Source organism: Pan troglodytes, chromosome 2 (genome assembly GCF_028858775.2).
Source record: "Pan troglodytes isolate AG18354 chromosome 2, NHGRI_mPanTro3-v2.0_pri, whole genome shotgun sequence".
Taxonomy (NCBI): Eukaryota; Metazoa; Chordata; class Mammalia; order Primates; family Hominidae; genus Pan; species Pan troglodytes.
The window spans coordinates 61,060,145-61,076,607 of NC_086015.1; the positions used below are offsets into that span (position 1 = coordinate 61,060,145).

At 46.7% G+C, this 16,463-nt stretch overlaps 1 protein-coding gene across 5 annotated transcripts in view; it reads right to left on the reverse strand.

The window, feature by feature from the left end:
* Positions 1-16,463, reverse strand: part of ARHGEF3 (Rho guanine nucleotide exchange factor 3) — a 353,349-nt gene that overhangs the window by 314,097 nt on the left and 22,789 nt on the right. The window lies entirely within an intron of this gene.

Below are 16,463 nucleotides of genomic sequence, written 5' to 3' on the forward strand. Positions count from 1 at the left end.
TACGGTACAATGTAACAAAGCTGTAATGATGGGATATACAGTTGTAAGAGGAAGAGCATCAAGTCAGCCTGAGCATATCATGGAAGGCTTCTCAGAGGAGGTGATGACTGGGCTGAGTTTTGAAGGGTGAATAAGAGCCTACCAGGTCAACAAGCCAGGGCTTCTCTGGATAAAGAACACAGCATAAGTAATTAACAAGGAGGAAAAAGAGATTACAAGAGTGAGGAGGAGGGTGACAGAAAGTATAAGGAGGGCTGGGGCAGCGCAGTGTGTCATCACAGCAGGTTGTGCACCCTTGCATGACATGAGATCATCCATGTCCAGTGTTTAGCCAAGAAGATGTACTCAATGGTTAGTGTTAACTATTTATATTTGCATTCCTACTCCATCATCCCTGGATGCCAAACACTATGGAGGTTATGGGAGATTGCTGGGGCAAGAATTTGGAAGTGAGGTCCCATGACCATCCTCTGAGAGACATTTTGTCAGCTCCACCACTCACGTCACCCCCTTGGATTTTCCCAGAGTCTCTGAAGATGGGCTCTGGTGCCTCCTTAGTGCTCCTGCCACACTCCTCCTTCACCCAATCACACCAGTGTGTGCACATGTGTCTCCCCAACTGCACCAGGCTGTGTGGCACCCTGAGCACACAGACAAATGCAATACTTGTTGAACAAATGAACACATTCAGTGAACTGTGTACAAATGAACACATTCAGTGAACTGTGTACTCTTCCACTCTAATGAAAGATGATACAAACCTGCTGTGGAATCAGGACACCCACGCCATGGAGGCATCACCACCAGCTGAAGCAATAAAGTGGTCCACATGGGGGGGTTGGCCATTCGAGAATCACAGGAAAAGAAGGCATCAAGAGGCAAAGCTGCACAGTACCCAGCCGAGTCCGTAAGTCACTATCCCTCAAAGGAAGATGCATGCTGGGGACACAAGGACTTGTATTTCTAAACACAGTGTCAAGATACCCCAGTGATGAAATGGATGCAACAGGCTAATGACAGTATCGTACTTGCTCCAACAAGTATTTTGAACTCCACTCCCACCAGGCAGCCTACAGGTTTGGTGCTTGGCCGCCCCTGTGGCTTAATTACATGGATAGACTGAGTACCAGTTCCAGTTTTCACTGCTTATGTACAGGCTGGTACTGTGGGCATGGTCTCCATCACATGTTCATTTGGGGAGGTTTGGGGAGAAGGTTAGTCAGTCCTCAAGGTCGTATCACAAGTCACTAGTCTTCCCAGTGGAAAATCAGATCCCAGATCCCAGGATAGGAGGCTTGGTGGGGATACCACAAGCGGTCAACCCCTGCCTGGTTCCAGGATGCCTGTCTTTAGGCCAAAAGGTATTCCAATTTCGACCAGGGCATCTCATCTTTTATTATGATTTATATGCTAGGGTTCTCGGAGGAGTTCTCATACTGTCAAATGGTTCCAATGGAACAAAAAAGTTTTAAAACCTTGCTTTACATAAAACTATTGGCCGGACATGGTGGCTCACACCTGTAATCCGAGCACTCTGGGAAGCCGAGGCAGATGGATCACCTGAACTCAGGAGTTCAAGACCAGCCTGGCCAACAGGGTGAAACCTCGTCTCTACTAAAAATACAAAAATTAGCTGGGCGTGGTGGCGGGCACCTATAATCCCAGCTACTGGGGAGGCTGAGGCAGAAGAATCGCTTGAACCTAGGAGGCGGAGGTTAAAGTGGGCTGAGATCGCACCACTGCACTCCAGCCTGGGCGATAAGAGTGAAACTCTGTCTCAAAACAAAAAACAAAAAACAAACTACTACTGTCAGCCTGTCTCTCTCTGGTTCTCTTCAGTAATGCCTTTCATGGACACTCAGTATGTTTTTGTTGATGGACAGAGAGCATGCTTATGGATTCATGGAGGACCCAAAGGTAGGAGGGAACAGGACACAGTGGTCAGAGCAGGACTGGGGTCCCCCATTCTGTGCTGCCTACTGTATGATAGGCATGGACCCAGCAACGGGTTGTCTATGTCACATTGTCATCATTGTCCTCCTCCTCACCACAAGCAATGGCAATAGAGGCCTTTTCATATGCCAGACACCCTGCTGAGGGCTTCAAATGCTCAACCCACTCAGCAATGTTGTCAGGAACTCTTATCTCCTCACAGAAGAGGAAACCTAGGCACAGAAAGCACAGATTTGCCCACAGAGCTAGTGACCTTAAGAACCAGGGCAGAAGCACAAAAACCAAGAACATTCTCCCCCAAACAGAGGTCCCAAAGGGAAGTGGCAGGCATGCAAAATGGCTCTAGAAATGGTCTTGTGCCAGTTTTTCTAATTGAGGTTAAAACTGGATCCCTTGGGCAGGGAAAGATTTTCTGACCTGATCCTGCACCAAACAGGGCATTTGTTTAAATGAGCTTCATAGAATCAACACACATCACACTCACTAACTCAGCTCAAAGTCTGGTTTGTCTCGTTATCATTCATTATTTGCAAGGACAAATGCTTAATTAAGTACAGCATACTTCATGCCCAGAGTGCTTCAAAATGCAGAAAGAAATAAGGTGAGCTCTCTTAGAAGCCCAATTCTAAATAATGCTTTATGAAATTATACCTAGCTAGCCACTTAGAGACAATTTACAATTCACTGAAATCTATGAGGCTCTAGTTAAGGGGCACAGATGACCAAGATATATCAAGGACCTGTTCTCTAACTGCAAATTCACACAAGATCCCAGAGATGTGCACATTGTTATCCACATTTTCGAGAACGAAATAAACTACAGCTTTAAGCAACCTGGCCAAGGTCCAGCAGTTGGAACCGGACAATAGGGGTTGAACAGCTGGGTCTGTCTGACTCCCGGGTCCAGACCTCCCAAACTTCCAATATCTCATAGGTTCTGGCACCGGAGTAAATATGCAGCCCAACTCCCCTACAAAACAAAACTCTCTGGCTCAATCTTAGCTCCATCTCTGTGCTCTGACCCAAATGTCAGCTGAGAAAGACCCTGCAAAAGGGAGGACGAAGCTCAGCCTTCTGACACCGGAGGGCGAATTCTAAAGTTAGTGGGAAAATCCTGCAGAATTCAAAATTCCCCTGGAAAACCCCTCAGGAAGATGCATCTTAGTGAGCTGCTCACCCTCTCTGGAGGAACCCAACTCGGTTCTCCTACAGTGCTAGAGCAGGTGACTGTGTGTTCAGCTGCACTGCAGGTAAAGTTGGTGGTCAGAGCCAAAGGAAAACACAGACCTCTAACCCCCAGACTCACACACACAGCTGCCCTGGTTGAAGTGCTCCGAATGTGGGGCCTGTACAGGGAGTCCAGCAGATTCACCACCCCCAATCTCCTGTATCCTTCAGAACATACACTCATTAAGTGGAACAGTGAGATTAAACTGCTGTTTTTCTCTTTTTTTCCTAAGAGATTCTAGTTTCGTTTACATAAACTGAATGCAAGAGAAATGTGATTCCATAATACCATAATTACACAATGACAAGATTTTACATAAGCTATTAAAACATCTATATTGCAAAAACATTTACAACAGAGAAAGTCAATGGAGGCCTGGGGTTCCAAAATTAGACTATTGGGGCCTGGTGTGGTGGCTAACGCCTGTAATCCCAGCACTTTGGGAGCCAAGGTGGGCAGATCACCTGAGGTCAGGAGTTCAAGCCCAGTCTGGCCAACATGGTGAAACCCCGTCTCCACTAAAACTACAAAAATTAGCTGGGCGTGGTAGCATGAGCCTGGAATCCCAGCTACTCAGGAGGCTGAGGCAGGGGAATCACTTGAACCAGGAGGTGGAGGCTGCAGTGAGCCGAGATTTTGCCACTGCACTTCAGCCTGGGTGACAGAATAAGTAAGACTCCATCTCAAACAGAAACAAAAACAAAAACAAACAAAAAAAAAACTTCATCTCAAAAACAACAACAACAACAAAGTGAAACATTGGGACTTAAATTCATTCGACCTCTGCTACTTAGCAGCTATAAGATCTTGGAAAGGACTTCTCTATGCCGCAGTTTCCCCAACTAGAAAGCAGGGGTCGTAATGGTGTCTACCTCATGGGACTATTATGGAGATCCAATGAAGCAGTGTAAGCAAAGAGCCCAGCACAGTGCCATGCAAAGGTCAGTGTCCTTTCCTCCTTTATAAAAACAAACCAAAAAAGATGGGAAAGCAGAGGGTCTCTTGGAGAAGTTAAAAAGCCTGTTGGAGATCCCCCAGTGAGCAAGTTTCAGAGTCAGCGTTGTATTCAATGCTGTCGATTTTGGGAGCTGGATGTAAGAGAGGAGACCTCTGTTGGAATGAAGTGAACCCAGGGCAGCTGGGTTAAAGGAGCAGGAGATAGAATCTGAAGCCTTCCGGAGCTGGGATGCTTGAGCAAACAGGAGGGTGAGAAGAAGTGGGGGAAAGATACATCCAGAGATTACTAAAATACCCATGAGGAAAAATTACAGACCCACCCAGAAGGCAAGACTGTACAGGCATGTGGATCTCCAGAGGCAGTAAAGCTCAGCCACAGTCACAGAGAAAGTGACCTGACTGATAGTAACCCTTGGATGAGCCTTCACGCACTTCAGCCCCTTCCTGCTGGCCCAGACACGCGCAGGCCTTCAGGGGATCCAGGTCTTCCCTCCCACTCCATCCAGCACCACCACCACCCCACCCTAACTCCAGACACCAAGATCTGGATCTGCTTTGCAAGATCCCTCCAGGATTCCAGACCACAATCCTCTTGTCCAAGAGACACACACCCACAGTGCACATGAGAAATGACAATGAGGAATGAGCATTATGGAGCTCAGCCAGTCAAGTCACATGTCCACCATCAATTTCCATTCTGCCAGCTGCTGAACCTTCACTGACTGCTTGGGTGGAGGAGAATTAACTGGGGAGGCACTTCTTCCAGCACGATGAGACCTCTATCACCCAACAGATTTGCACATCAAGAGCAAGACTACAACTTCTACAAAAGCCATCTGGAAATGTGCAGAGAGATCGGGTGAAGGAGGATCCCTCCATTTGGTTATAATCATTCTTCTGTGTCCAAGGAGAGGCAGACAATGGAAATAGGCAGATGCTTCCGGAGGCAAAGCCTGGCACTTGAGCTGTGCTCTCGGGGTAGGAGCAGCTGTGCCCCATGCCCCCCTCCTCCTTAAGGCTGGCTGGGAGAATGAGACCACAAATCAAAGCGAACTGGGGACACAGGCCCCCAAACTGTTAGAATTTCAGCTATGATAAACCTACTTGACCTTGTGTAATTACTGGTGGCAGCAGAGACACACAAGTTCAGAACCCAGACATTTTAACTCCTGCTAATTGCAGGAGGGGAACAGCCATTGCCACTACCCAGAAACCCCACCTGGTGACCTGGCACCAAGAAAACCAACTTCACCCAGCATGGCAGGACATGCCAGGGCCTGTGGCTGAGGACGAGGATGTCAGAGCTAGGAGGACACACAGCGTTAAGAGCCTACAGGTGTTCTGACATGGCTGGGTAGAATCATCCAAGCAGAGAATCATGCTCTGCTCAGCTCAGACCTTCTGAAACAGACTTGCCAAGGCTGGGTCTGGGAATCTGAACTTTAAATATCCCTCCCAGGAGCCGGGCATGGTGGCTTATGCCTGTAATCCCAGCACTTTGGGAAGCTGAGGCAGGAGGATCACTTCAGGCCAGAAGTTCGAGACCAGCCTGAGCAACATAGTGAGACCCCATCTCTACAAAAACTAAAAAATTAGCCAGGTATGGTGATGCATGCCTGTAGTCTCAGCTACTCAGGAGGCTGAGGTGGGAGGACTGCTTGAACCCAGGAGTCCGAGGTTGCCGTAGGCTATGATTGGGCCACTGCACTCCAGCCTGGGCGACAGAGTGAGACCCTGACTCCAATAAATAAACAAATAAGAAAAAAATATAATAAAATTAAAATCCCTCCCAGGTGACTGGGCTGCTCTCGAAACTGGAGCAGTCCAGCCTGCTGGGTTTATCTGTGGGAGATGCGAGGCCATACGGTTGTTAGTGGTTCATTCATTCCAGGGTTGCGTATGTGTCTGGCTCTAAGAAGACACAGCTCCAGCCCTACAGGGATGCAGAATGTTCTAAGCAGCTGAGTTCACCTGGGGAATTGCTCAGAAATGCAGACATCTAGGCTTTACTACCTAGAATTGGAGTTCCAAGGGGCTCAGAATCCAGTAGGGAAACAAAAGCAAAGCCTGACAAGAGGAGAAATCAGAAACTATGATGGCTGGGAAGGCAATTCCAACAGAGAAACTAGCTCTGGGGGAATGCAGGGTGGCTTCTTGGCACAAGAAGGGAAAGATGTGCCCCTGCCCAGCACCCACTAGGTGCAGCCCCCTGACTGCTGTCAGCATCGTCCACATTCGCAGGACCCTGCAAGGGCGCTACATTAATCCCCATCTTACAGATGAGGATAGTGAGGGTCAGGGATTGACAGCAACAACTGCAGGGGCTGGGATGTGAGCCCTGGCAGCCAGAGGACTTGCTCTTTCCACTCTCAGCCCCTCTCCTCCTGAGGCTCAGGCTCAGAACACCCTTATCCACCCAGATTTTGAATCTAGAGACCTGCAAGGTGTCCTCCACCCTTCTCTCATCTTACCCTGTAGGTCCAATCAGCAACTAAGGCCTGACCCTTCTCCTTCCACTCCCTTCTCTCAGTCCCTGCTGCTAACATGTTCTCCATTACCACCTGCAGTATTGAAAATACAAGCCCAATCGACCAAGTCATTCCTTGGCTTAAACCTCTGCAACGGTTTCCCACAACCCTAAAAATACAAATCTTCCTCCCAAGTTTGCCTCAGGGCCTTCCCACAGGTTGTTCCCTCCCCTAAATGCTGTTCTTCTCACTCTCTATTCTCAGGACTATCAAAACTAAATTGGGTTTCCTGCTTCCACCCTGGAAGGCCAAGGCCACAGAGCAGGGCAGCTCTATGCTGCCTATGGCTGAGCCCCAGGGCACACAGTACAGGGGTAGTGGGGAGAAAGATAAAGAAAGAGAGAAAGAGAGAGAACTGGGGGGATGAATTGGGGGGTCAGTTGTTGACTGACTGAGGGACACTACAGGTGGTCTGAGGTCCAAGTATAATGGTGGGGGAAAAGCCACCATGGTTAGAGGCTGGGCAGACAGGCTGGGGCCAGACTGGGAAGGAAAGGCTGTGAACACCACAGAAGGGAGCAAGGATGTAAGCCCCCGGGCCAAGAATAGCTGTGGACAACTATGGACAACTGTGGTCAGCTGTGAAGACTCTTGAAAGCCAGGGAGTAACACGATCAACTTCACACATACAGTATTGATGGAACTGTGCTCATCTCTTTGAAAGGCAATCTATCGATAACCACCAAAGTTTTAAATCTGCATGTCTGTGAACCCAGCAATTCAAGTCTACCAAGGATACTCACTGCAGCATCCTTCCCTATTAGCAAAAGCAAGAAGTGGCCTCAATGGCCATCCAGAGAATGAATTATGGCAGACAAGTCCACAGTCCCTTTTCCAACCCTTGGTGCTGGACATATTTCGGAATTCATAACCTGTTTGCATTTGAGAAAGGTAGTATGGAGTATGTACAGGATGCTATGTCAAACCCCAGCAGGGCCAGGCACAGCACCCCAAAATCCAGTACATAAGTATTTCTACAGCTGAATGTGTAACTACTTCTGGTACATACTATGAGTAATCTCCTATTAACTCAAGCCAGGTTTGGTCATTAAATGAGTTTGCACCAAACTTTTTTTATTTAAAAAAGTGTGGTTTTCTGAGGTAGGCGGATAACCTGAGGTCAGGAGTTCAAGACCAGCCTGACCAACATGGAGAAACCCCATCTCTACTAAAAATACAAAATTATCCAGGTGTGGTGGCGCATGCCTGTAATCCCAGCTACTTGGGAGGCTGAGGCAGGAGAATGGCTTGAACCCGTGAGGTGGAGTTTGAAGTGAGCCAAGATTGCACCACTGCATTCCAGCCTGGGCAACAAGAGTGAAACTCCATCTCAAAAAAAAAAAAAAAAAAAAAAAAGTGTGGTTTTCTTGATTTTGTAATTACAGATAAGGGTTGGATGAAGGAATAATAAAAATAATAACACCAGTGAACATTTACTGAGCCCTCATATGTGCAGGTACTGCTCTTGGTGCTTTGCACAAACTGGCTCACTAGCCCACCACAGGCACTGATGCACTTCATTTTTCTAGCACACCAGGCCAGGCACGGTGGCTCACGCCTGTAATCTTGGCACTTTGGGAGGCCGAGGCGGATGGATCACCTGAGGTCAGGAGTTTGAGACCAGCCTGGCCAACATGGTGAAACCCTGTCTCTATTAAAAATAGAAAAATTAGCCAGGTGTGGTGGCGGGAGCCTGTAATCCCAGCTACTTGGGAGGCTGAGACAGGAGAATCGCTTGAACTGGGGAGGCAAGGTTGCAGTAAGCCAAGATCGTGCCACTGCACTCTAGCCTGGGTGACAGAGTAAGAGTCTGCCTCAAAAAAAAAAAGTACCCTTCATCATTGCCACTACCACCACCATCTACTGAGTATCAACTGTATGCTAGGCACTCTTCTAAGTGCTTTATGGTAATTATCACACTAAAGCCACACAACAACCCAAAGAGTGATACTGTTACTATCCTCGTGTTGTCCAGATTTATCCCTAATTTATTCTTGATCACCTAATAAAGAAACGGAGGCACACCTTGCCCAAGGCCGCCAGCCAGCGTGCTGCTTGTTCTTGTGCCTCTCACCCTCACATCCTGCAGTGCCTGTATATTAGCTGGTCCAACGTCACACCTGAGAACTCAGGCATTCTGGTTCCAGAGCCTACATTCTTTTCTTTTTCAGACGGAGTCTCCTTCTGTCACCCAGGCTGGAGTGCAGTGGTGTGATCTTGGCTCACTGCAACCTCCACCTCCCGGGTTCAAGCAATTCTCCTGCCTCAGCCTCCCGAGTAACTGGGATTACAGGCAACCACCACCATGCCCGGCTAATTTTTGTATTTTTAGTAGAGACAGGGTTTCACCAAGTTGGCCAGGGTGGTCTCGAACTCCTGACCTCAAGTGATCTGCCCACTTCAGCCTCCCAAAGTGCTGGGATTACAGGCGTGAGCCACCCCACTCAGCCAGAGCCTACAATCTTAACCCTTACACTTTCCTCATCTTCTCTAGATAAAGTGGCTTAAAGCTTTTATGGAACACGGCAAGACGCAAAGACATAAATAAATAAAATTCACAGTATGCTTGCATTTAGATCTACAGCCAGAGCACTCGGGCTGTCCCAAGGCAGCCAGCACACAGGCCTGGAATCGAAGTGCGTCCTTCTCCTGTCAGAAGGACACCCAGCAGGAGTACCTAAGCAGAAAGCCAGAGACCATCTAGAGCACAAACCACCCCCAGGGCACCATGGCCCATCCAGCTTGGAGATCTGCCCCAGCAGACTGACAGGGCTGCCCCAGGCCATCAAGAGAAACAGGCTTTAATTTGCTGTGGAGCAGCCCAGGGTGTGGGTGCAGGTGATGTGCCCGGGCAAACAGAAGCAGATTTGCCCTCCTCACTGGGTGCCCTCCACCCTACCCACCACCACCATTTAATCCTCGGCTTCATGCAAAGCTGCCTGCCAGGCAGGTTCCCATATGGGAAATCCAAGGAGTGCAAATTCTGGAAGCACCAGATAAATGCACCCCTTCCTTAAACAGCACCAGAATTAAGAAAGGCCACCCTCCCTCTCAAGCGCCTGCTCTCTTTAGGATAAGGATCGTGCCAGGGACGGGTGATCGTTAGCGAGCGCTCACTGCCAAAGGACACGTGGGTAGGAGAGGGCAGGGAGGGACACACAGGAGCAATCACTGCTGCCCACACCTGGGGCAGGGAGGAGCTCCATGGCAGGAAAAACACCTGCCTCTTCCCAGCCCTCTACCTCACCTTCCCCTCCAGCCTGCCCTGCCTCTGGCTTTGTTTCATCTCCCCAACCTTCTTCCAAGGGCTCTAGAAAAGTTTCTATGTGTTCTTTGTTTCCCCAATATACACACCAATAAAGTAGTTTGCAACATCCATAAAATGCATCAATCTTAAGTATACAACTCAATAACATTTTTAGATATTTATACCCCAATGTGATCACCAACCAAATCAAAACATATAAAACAGTTCCTGTCTCCTAGAAAGAAGGCTTCCTTATGTTCCTTCCCAAGTAATTGCCTACCCCAAAGGTAACTGCTATCTTGACTTCTAGTGGCATGGATTCACTTGCCTGTGTCTGAAATGTACATAAATGGAATCATACAGTATGGACTCCCTGTCCCTGGCTTCTTCCACTCATCACTGTGTTAGAAGTTTTATCCACGTTGTGGCATGCAGCAGTGGTTCCTTCTTTCTCATTGCTGAGTGTATCCCATTGTATGGATATACCAAATTTACTTATACATATGGCTACTGACGGGCATTTGGATTGTTTCCACCTTTTGGTAATTATGGATAAAGTGGCTATGAACATTTGTGTACAAGTCTTTTGGTGCTCAGATGCATTCACTTCTCTTGCGTATATATCTAAAAGTGGAATTGCTGCAGCATAGGTAGGCATCTGTTAAGTTTGGGTAGATGTTATCAAAATGATTTTCCAAAATGGTTGTACCAATTCATACTCCCACTAGCAGTGTGTTTGAGTTCCAGTTGCACCATATCTTCACCAACACTTTGAGTCTTTTTAATTTTAGTCATTCTGGTGGGTATATAGTAGTATCTTTGTGTACTTACATTTTCATTTCTCTGGTGACTCCTGAGGTTAAGCATCTTTCCAAATGTTTTTGTGGTCATTTGGATATTCATTTTGATGATATGCTTGCTCAAGTCTTTTATCCTTTTAAAATTGGGTTGTCAGGTAGGTACGGTGGCTCACACCTGTAATCCCAGCACTTTGGGAGGCCAAGGTGGGCTGATCGCTTGAGCCCAGGAGTTCAAGACCAGCCTAGGCAGCATGGCGAAACCCTATCTCTACAAAAAATACAAAAAAAAAAAAAAAAAGTCGGGCATGGTGGTGCATGCCTGTGGTACCGGCGACTCGGGAGGCTGAGGTGGGAGGATTGCTTGAGCCCAGCAGGGTGGAGGTTGAAGTGAGGCAAGATCACACCACTGCACTCCAGCCTGGGTGACAGAGTGAGACCCCATCTCAAAAATTTTTTTTTTTTTTTTTTTTGAGATGGAGTCTCACTCTGTCACCAGGCTGGAGTGCAGTACTGCAGTGGCGCAATCTCAGCTCACTGCAACCTCCGACTCCCTGGTTCAAGGATTCTCCTGCCTCAGCCTCCTGAGTAGCTGGGATTATAGGCATATGCCACCATGCCTGGCTAATTTTTGTATTTTTAGTAGAGACGGGGTTTCACCATGTTGGCCAGTATGGTCTCAATCTCCTGACCTCATGATCTGCCCACCTTGGCCTCCCAAAATGCTGGGATTACAGGCATGAGCCACCGCACCCAGCCAAAAAAATTTTTTTGTAAATAAAATTGTGTTGTCTATTTCCTATTGATTTGTAGAAGTTCTTTATATATTCTGGATGTAAATCCTTTGTTGAACATATGTATTTTAAATATCTTTTCCCAGACTGCAGCTTGCCTTTTCCCTCTCTTAATGGTGTCTCTTGAAGAAGAGTTATTATTTTTAATGAAATATGATTTATAAGCTTTTCTCTTTATGCTTTTTTTTTTTTTTTTTTGAGACGAAGTCCAACTCTGTCGCCCAGACTGGAGAGCAGTGGCGTGATCTCAGCTCACGGCAACTTCTGCCTCCCAGGTTCAAGCGATTCTCCTGCCTCAGCCTCCTGAGTAGCTGGGACTACAGGCGCACGCCACCAAGCCTGGCTAATTTTTGTATTTTTAGAAGAGACGGGGTTCCACTATGTTGGCCAGGCTGGTCTCAAACTCCTGACCTCAGGTGATCCGCCCGCCTCGGCCTCCCAGAGTGCCAGGATTACAGGCCTGAGTCACCCTGCCTGGCCCCTTTATGCTTTTTGTGACTTATTTAAGAAACCTGTGCCTAGCCTCATCTCATGTAGAAATTCTTCTTTATTATCTTCTAGAAACTCCATTGATTTGCCTTGCACATTTAGGTTCTCAATCCATCTTGAATTATTTTTGTGTATGGTGTGAGGTAGAAGTGAGGTAGGATGTACTTTTAGGGTAAAGTCCTGTCAGCTATGACCACAAACCAGGCACACAAAAAGACCAATCTCTGTTACCTCCAGAGGAAGGTGCAGCTTCCCTGACACCCAATCCTTTATCTGTATCCTCCAGAAGCCTCTGATTCCTCCTCGCCCCTGAAGCCCAACAGAATTCCAATGCACATCCCTACTGTTTGAGAGAATTTTAGGACACAAACTTCCACCTTATATAAAGCTTCCACAACTTTCCATAAGTCCATTTTGACAACTGCACATGAGTCAAAATCCTTCTAAAATGCAAAATGATTAAGTAGGAATGTGAATAGGGAAAAGGTAAGACAGCATCTGGCTGTCAGATCTGCTGGGCACTGTGTGCCTCTACGGGCTAGGAATTAGGGAGGCCACAGAATATGAGCAGACATAGCCCCCTACTGTCACCATGCTCACAGCCTGGAGAAGAGACCAATAAAAAATGGGAGCAGAGGCCGGGTGCAGTGGCTCACACCTGTAATCCTAGAACTTTGGGAGGCTGAGGTGGGCGGATCACGAGATCAGAAGATTGAGACCATCCTGGCTAACATGGTGAAACCCCATCTCTACTAAAAATACAAAAAATTAGCCAGGTGTGATAGCACGCACCTGTAATTCCAGCTACTCGGGAGGCTGAGGCAGGAGAATCTCTTGAACCTGGGAGGCAGAGGTTGCAGTGAGCCAAGATTGTGCCACTGCACTCCAGCCTGGGCGACAGAGCAAGACTCCGTCAAAAAAAAAAAAAAAAAAAAAAAGAAGCAGAGCAAGTATGCAGGGAAAAGTGATCATGGGGAGCCTCCCTGCAATGTTTGAGCCAACCTAGATATGGGAGGGAGCTGGCCCTAAGAGAAGGGGCAAAAGTGTTCTGGACAGGAGGACCAGCAGACTCAGAGGCTGAGCAAGCAAAGGGATTGGGACATAGCTGGAACATCCATGAGACCAGGAGGCATGACGAGAAGTGGAAAGGGCATGTTAGTTAAGGCAAGAAGAGATGTGGATTTTTTTCTAAGCAGAATCGGTTATCGTTTCTTTTTCTTTCTTTTTAGTTTTTTGTAGAGACAGGATGTAGCTATGTTGCCTCATGTTGGGCATGGTCTCAAACTCCCGGTCTCCGTTATCTTGAACATATACCACAAGGTCCTCTATGAGGTTGATGCACCACAAAAGACTATGGGATTGAAGGGCATTCAGTCAACTGGTCCATCCTGAAATCCTTCTATCCCACCATGGTTCAAGCAGGCGACAAAACACAAAGGCTCCTCTTGGCCTTGACCATGCAGGTCTATACACACACACACACCCCACACACCCCTGCCCCCTGCCCCTTTCCATCTTTTCCTTTAGGTCTAAACACAAGCAGGCTGTCACTCCACCTGCCCCCTTGATAGTACCTCCAGCTGAGGACTCTTGGTCCCGTTATGATCCTGGGTAAAATGGGGTCTACACTGCAGGTTTCTGCATTTTTAAATTTTCATTATTATTATTTTTTGAGATGCAGTTTCACTTTGTTGCTCAGGCTGGGGTGCAGCAGCACGATATCGGCTCACTGCAACCTCTGCCTCCTGAGTTCAAGTGATTCTCCTGCCTCAGCCTCCCAAGTAGCTGGGATTACAGGTGCGTGCCACCACACTTGGCTAATTTTTGTATTTTTAGTAGAGAGCGGTTTTGCCATGTTGGCCAGGCTGGTCTCGAACTCCTGACCTCAAGTGATCTGCCTGCCTTGGCCTCCCAAAATGCTGGGATTAGCTGTGAGCCACCGCACCCGTCCAGGTTTCTGCATTTCTGTTCATGATTTCTCAGCACTTATCCCAACTATAATTTTACTTGCATTCATGTGACTATTTGATTAGTATCTGTTTCCTGAGTGAGTCTTGTCTGTTGACTCTGGTAGGGTAGAGTCTGAGCCGGTCTTAGCCACCAAGACTTCCTCAGCACCTAGCACAGGGCCTGGCCCAGGGTAAGTCACACCCACACCCACACCCCCACACAAGCTTTTTTAAAATGTAAAAGTTTAAATACAAACGTAGAAAGAATATAATGTACCCTCTGTGCCACACATCATACAATTTGAGTGGTCAACTCATTCCTAATATTATTTCTTCTACACTCAACCCAGTGAAGCGAACTCCAGCCATCGTACCACTTGATACATACTTGAGTGATATAGAGTAAGTGAATGAACGACTGCCTCCTACTATAACAGACAAACTGGAGGGCTTTATTCTTGCTCTCACTGATTTTACTGTCCATACTAGACAGACAAGGGAGAGTTGAGGAGGGGCCACCTAAATGAGTCAGTCAGTTTTGCCACCAAGTTAGCAACTCTGATAAAATTTCAGATGAAACTAAAACTATTGTCCAAAGTGAATTTCCTTTTCCTCATATTGACTAGGCTTTAACCCTTCAGTCGTGTCCTTGCCATGGCCACATTCACCAAAAGCCGACTGTAAAGGAAGGGAGGGTTACCTATTTCCCACAATCTCTTTCAATTAAAAGTCCTGAAAGAACAAGTTTCTTTCCATAAAATAAGATATGTGGCCTTTTACACAGAAAAATAAGGAATGCCTTGGAAATTAGTATTACCACTTGCTCCCTCAAGGGCCAATCTACATTACACCTATTTTCTCTATTTTCACATTTATGAGAACTTGTTCCAAATCAGTCTGGTCTTTTTGAAATGCCATTACAGTTTTACATACATTGGACAAAACTGTCATAGACTGTGATGCTCTCGGCGTCCAGCAAAATGAGTGATACTTGTACCCAATGGGTTTGTTTCATGTCACCTGCCCTTCAAGGTCCCAAAAGTGTGCATAAAAATAACAACTTGAAATGCTGACATGCCAGGAAACAACAGGTGCTGGAGAGGATGTGGAGAAATAGGAACACTTTTACACTGTTGGTGGGACTGTAAACTAGTTCAACCATTGTGGAAGTCAGTGTAGCGATTCCTCAGGGATCTAGAACTAGAAATACCATTTGACCCAGCCATCCCATTACTGGGTATATACCCAAAGGATTATAAATCATGCTGCTATAAAGACACATGCACACGTATGTTTATTGCGGCACTATTCACAATAGCAAAGACTTGGAACCAACCCAATGTCCAACAATGATAGACTGGATTAAGAAAATGTAGCACATATACACCACGGAATACTATGCAGCCATAAAAAATGATGAGTTCATGTCCTTTGTAGGGACGTGGATGAAGCTGGAAACCATCATTCTCAGCAAACTATCACAAGGACAAGAAACCAAACACCGCATGTTCTCACTCATAGGTGGGAATTGAACAATGAGAACACATGGACATAAGAAGGGAAACATCACGCACCAGGGACTGTTGTGGGGTGGGGGGAGTGGGGAGGGATAGCATTAGGAGATATACCTAATGCTAAATGACGAGTTAATGGGTGCAGCACACCAATATGGCACATGTATACATATGTAACAAACCTGCACGTTGTGCACATGTACCCTAAAACTTAAAGTATAATAATAAAAAAAAGAAATGCTGACATGCAATCATACTTAACTATGCCTTTTTTTACTATAAAATATATTCATTACTTGTATTTTCTAAATTTTTTCATAAGCACAGGGAAAAAATTTTAAGCCTTGTCTTTAAGCCTAGAGCAAGGGTGTCCAATTTTTTGGCTTCTCTGGGACACACTGGAAGAAGAATTGTCTTGGGCCACACATAAAATACACTAACACTAACAATAGCTGATGAACTAAAAAAAAAACTAATAATGTTTTTTAAAAGTTTATGAATTTGTATTGGGCCACATGTTAGACAAGCTTGGCCTAAAGATAAGTCACATTTTGGAGTCTGTTCTTCCCCGTGTGTGTATGAGTTGGGGGTGGGGGGAGGGAGGGTGGTGAGCAGCATGATTACAAGTCCAGGCTCCTTAATCAGTGATAGGTTCAAATCTGGCTCTGCTATCTGCCACCCACATAGCCTCAGGCAAGTTGCTTCCCTCCATAAGCCCATTTCCTCTTCTGTAAAGTAGGACTGAAATGACTGCCTGATGGGGTGACAATGAGGCTTTAAAAAGACGAAGTGGGGCTGGGTATGGTGGCTCACGCCTGTAATCACAGCACTTTGGGAGGCCAAGTTGGGCAGATCACCTAAGGTCCAGAGTTCAAGAACAGCCTGACCAACATGGAGAAACCCCGTCTCTATTAAAAATACAAATGTAGCCAGGCATGGTGGCACATGCCTGTAATCCCAGCTACTTGGGAGGCTGAGGCAGGAGAATCGCTTGAACCTGGGAAGCA